A 5,000-nucleotide genomic window follows, 5' to 3' on the forward strand; every position below is an offset into this window, starting at 1 on the left:
CATCGCGTCCACTGCTTCCGCTAAGGGGTCCTCGTACGGGGACACGTACAGGGGCAACTTCTTGTTGTCTTTCGTCGCAAAGAGGTCTATCTGCAGTTCTGGGACTTGTTTCAGAATGAAGGAGAATGATCCTGCGTCTAAGGACCATTCCGACTCTATCGGTGTGAACCTGGATAGAGCGTCCGCTGTCACGTTGCGGACTCCTTGAAGGTGAACTGCCGACAGGTACCACTTCTTCTTTTCCGCCAATCGGAAAATGGCCAACATCACCTGGTTGAGAGGTGGTGACCTCGACCCTTGTCGATTCAAGCATCTCACAACTACCTCGCTGTCCATCACCAATCTTATGTGGATCGAGTGACGCGGGGAGACTTTCTTTAAGGTAAGGAGCACTGCCATAGCTTCTAGAAAGTTTATGTGAAAGGTCCTGAATAGCTTGGACCAAGTCCCCTGGACTTTTTTCCGATGAGAGTGACCTCCCCATCCCTCCTTTGAGGCGTGTGAGTGAATCGTCATCGACGGGGGAGGTGGCTGAAGAAGAACCAACTTCTTTAGATGTCTGGCTTGGGACCAAGGCATGAGAAGAGTACGTAGCCGAGGCGGCACTGGTCTTCTCAGATCTCTTCGCGCGTTTGATGCATACCTTCTCCAAACTCCGGTTGCATCCTTTAGCTGTGCTCTTAGCACTGGGTCTGTCACCGAAGCAAACTGGAGAGAGCCTAGTACCCTCTCCTGTTCGCGTCTTGATATCCTTTCGGAATCTAGAAGTCTCTTGACAGAACCCGCTATCTCCTTCCTTTTCTTTGCCGGGATGGAGAAACGGTGTGACAAAAGGTCCCAGTGGATTCCCAGCCACTGGAACTTTTGAGAGGGAGAAAGTCGAGACTTTTTTTCTGTTGATCTTGAAGCCTAGGTACTCTAGGAACTGGATCACTTGACTGGAAGCTTGCAAGCATTCTGCCTCGGATGCTGCCCACACCAGCCAGTCGTCCAGGTAGGCTACTACCTGAATTCCCTTTAGGCGTAATTGTTTGAGAGCTGCGCTCGCAAGCTTCGTGAAAATCCTTGGGGCTATGTTTAGCCCGAATGGCATGGCTCTGAAGGCGTATAGTCTCCGTTGTAGCCTGAACCCTAGGTAGGGGGAGAGTCGACGGCTGATTGGAATGTGCCAATAGGCGTCTGACAAGTCTATAGAGACTGAGTATGCCCTCTTGGGCAGTAAGGTCCTTATGTGTTGCAGTGTTAGCATTTTGAATTTGCAATTCACTATGAACTTGTTGAGTGGCGACAAGTCCAGAATGACTCTGAGCTTTTCCGAGTCTTTCTTGGGAACACAAAACAGCCTCCCTTGGAATTTGATGGACTTCACCTTTCGGATCACATTTTTCTCCAACAGTTCTTGAACGTACTCCTCCAGAACGGGGGTGGAGTGTTGGAAAAACCGAAGGCACGGGGGTGGAGTGCTGTACCAGCTCCAGCCCAGTCCATTCCTGAGTAGGCTGTGGGCCCAGGGATCGAAGGTCCATCGATCCCAAAATTTCAGCAGTCTCCCTCCTACCGGTATCATTTCACTTGGACTGCCGTCCTGAGGTCTTGCCTCCCTGACCACGACCACCCCTGAATGCCCTTCCCCTTGAGGGGCGCCTAGACGAGCCTCTGGCTGCTCCTCTAGGCTTTGCTCGAAAGGAAGAAGACTGTCCTTCGAACGTTGGGGTGAATGCCGTGGACTGAGTTGGCACAGCCTGGGGTACCAACTGAAAAGTGGTCGGGGTTTGTGCCACCATCTGGGGCACTGGAGGCAATGGCAATTGCAGTTGCTGTTGCTGTCTAGAGGGCTTGGCTGGCCGAGAGGGTAGCCTAGTCCTCATATTCTTCCTCCTTGGTTGAGGACCCTCATCCGGGGAAGACTTTCTTTTGATAGCCAGGCCCCACTTCTGGAGAAGATTTCTTTTCTTCACAGCGGCCTTATCAACAACTTCTTTGACCACATCGGTAGGGAAAAGGTCTTTTCCCCAAATGTTGGAGGAGATTAATTTCCTTGGCTCGTGCCTCACCGTAGCCCCGGTGAACACGAACTCCCTACAAGCACTCCTCGCCTTGACATAGCCATAAAGGTCCTTCGTCACCGTGGACATTGAGGCAGCCAGTCTTTCTTTTGTCTCGAACTCTCTTCGCAAAAGAAAGTCAGACAGCTTGGGGAGGTCCTCGCCGAATTGCCGTCCGACAATATCAGCCTCCAACTTTCCCACTGAGAACGTCAGATGGACGTCCTTCCAGTCTTTGTGGTCCATAGGCAGGGCCAGCGACAAGGGTTTACACTCCTCCAGGGAGGGGCAAGGCTTGCCGGTCTCGACTGCTTTTAGGACAGCCGCAAACCCTTTCTGTAAAAAGGGGAAGGCTCTAGCAGGAGAAGACACAAAGGAAGGGAGCTTCTTGCTCAATGCAGCTACCTTTGAGTTAGAGAAGCCCCTCTCCTTCATCGAGGATGAAAGTAGAGCTTGAGCCTTAGCATGGTCCATCACTATGACCTCCTTCGGCTCTGTCTCCTCCTTTGAAGCTGGTTCCTTTCTCAGCCGGACATAACAGTCCGGATATGATGCCTTGCTGGGCCAGAATTCCACCTCCTCTAGGGGAACTGAGCCCAGCTTATCCGAGATGACGATCTTTCCAGTCGTCATCGCCATGTGCTCAGCATACCTCCATGGGTTAGCATCTGAGCACAAGGGAAGGTCTTTCACATTGAGACTTTTCTGGGGCCCATGTGATTCTGCAAGGCACTGCATCCGCAGTTCCATAGCAGCCACCTTCTCCTGATTCTCCTTCTGCATTTGTTGGATCATTCCAACAATCAAAGAGAGGGCCTGTCCCAGCTCTACTGGGAGACCGGCCGATGTTGAGGGAATAGGCTCCGGAATCTGAACCGGAGTAGCCGACACCTCGTCGACCTCTTCCTCTACGACGTCCGGGGCTTGAACTTCATCCTGGCCTTCTGACAGGAGGTCTTCTTCCAAACGCTCGTCCACGTCAGACATCCTGTCATCTAACTGGATGTCTTGCATCGCGACCGCGACTTCAGCATTCACCTGGATCTGACTTTGGGGGATCTCCTCTTGAGGCTGGGGAATCACTGCATCAGCTGATGCCTTAGGGAAAAGATACGACCTCATCTTCTCACTTGGAAGATAAGGGCCAGAGGTGTTCTTTTGGAAGCCCCTTACCCAGGTACGAAGCTTCTCCCTTGCTATATCCCTTGATTCCGCCGTCCTAGGGGAATCAAAGGCCTCAGTAATCAGGTTAGTGCACACAGTGCATACCTGAGGGTCCCAATACTGGAGATCATCCTTGGAGACAGCGCATGCTGCGTGTCTCCTACAAAACTCATGTCCGCAGAGGTTCTTGCTGCGGACGTTGCAGAAAACATTTCCGCACTTCGGAGGGTCCTCCTGTAAAGAGAAGAAATTTCCATGAGTATCAAGTGAACTATGTATCACTGGATATGCATAGTATAGCATAACAATTCATAAAGGAAAGACACATACTTGTGTTTCCCTCACAACCCATTTCTGCAGCCTTCCAGATAATAAAATCAAATGGTTAATCTTTTCTAGAGTAACCAATGCAAAGTTTCCAGAGGAAACAGGTGAAGCTCACACCTAAGCAATGATTTTAAAATCCTGGATAATAGACAGGAAAGAACTCACTTTCCTATCTGTAGGGCAACAGCAAAGGACTGTGCAAGAAAACACAAAAGTGTTAGAACACACAGTGCTGTACCAAAACCCATACTATAGTTTTCTTCTTACTGTATATGTTATACTGAAGAATACTAGTACAGTATAGGAGGATACGTGCCGGCCGGCACACACCATAACTAGCTTTAAAGTATACTACTTAACACCTATAAGGCGGCAGAACTCTGGTTCAAATGCATGTGCCGGCCGGCAGCAATTGCCGGCCGGCAGCAATTGCCGGCCGGCAACAGCCAATGTCGGCCGGCAATGGCTGCCGGCCGGCAACTACACATGGTAGTACCCAGCTGCCGGCCACACTCTTGGTGACTGGCAGACAAGGGCTGACATTAGCCGGCCGGCAAAGGTACAGGACCGATGCCAGCCGGCAGCAAAAGAACCAAAGGACTACACCCACCCGGCTGCCGGCCTCATAGGCCGGCAGCCGGGTCGGGTACAGCACTAGAAGAAAAATAGGATGGATGCCGGGATAAGAGTGTACACTACCTCCAAGCCCGGCAATCCGAAAGAGTGCATATAAGGAAGGGGAGAATCTAATTCAGGCTTCCTGACCAATGCCGTCTGGCTCTACAGGCAGGCATGATTGAGGGACCAAGGGAGGTCCGGGCAGCACTCAAAATATTAGACCCTTGCCAGCCGGCAGCTGTGCCGGCCGGCAAGGGGCTGAGTCAATTCCACATCCTAACCTATTCTAGGTCCAGATGTAGAACGACGTACAGTACTGTAATGGCTAGGCCATTACGGAGATAGAGGGGAAAGGGACAAAAGAGGGTCCTACCAACCTTGCTCTAGTGACGGATCACCCGCAGCCAAGAAACTTATCTCAGCCTAAGGAAGATCCAAGGGGGGAGGCCAGCAATACTTGCCAGCTCCCAGAGCACCAAAGCAAGGAAGGTGTTGCTACTCCCAGGGAAAGAAACTTATCCTCCCCCGAGAACAGCAACAAGGACTAGTCTGGTAGATCACAAAAGAAGGAATCATATCCACAGAAACCTTCGGTAGTGACCTAAGGAGGCTAAGCCACCTTTGTCTGTGTCAGGCCAGCGAGGGAGACTCTACCCCAAGCCAGACAAACACAGACTCAGACTAAAAAACTCTGTTGTTCTGTCCCTCTTTGAACCAGACTTACTGGAACAGGAAGGTACAGTAACACCCCAGTATAGTTTTATCGAAAATTAATTCGGAAAAAACCACTTAGGGAAAAGCCCAAGGCTTAAACAGAGGGAAAGGGATTGCATACCTTCTCCGAAG

This window comes from Palaemon carinicauda, chromosome 20, assembly GCF_036898095.1.
Source record: "Palaemon carinicauda isolate YSFRI2023 chromosome 20, ASM3689809v2, whole genome shotgun sequence".
Lineage (NCBI taxonomy): Eukaryota > Metazoa > Arthropoda > Malacostraca > Decapoda > Palaemonidae > Palaemon > Palaemon carinicauda.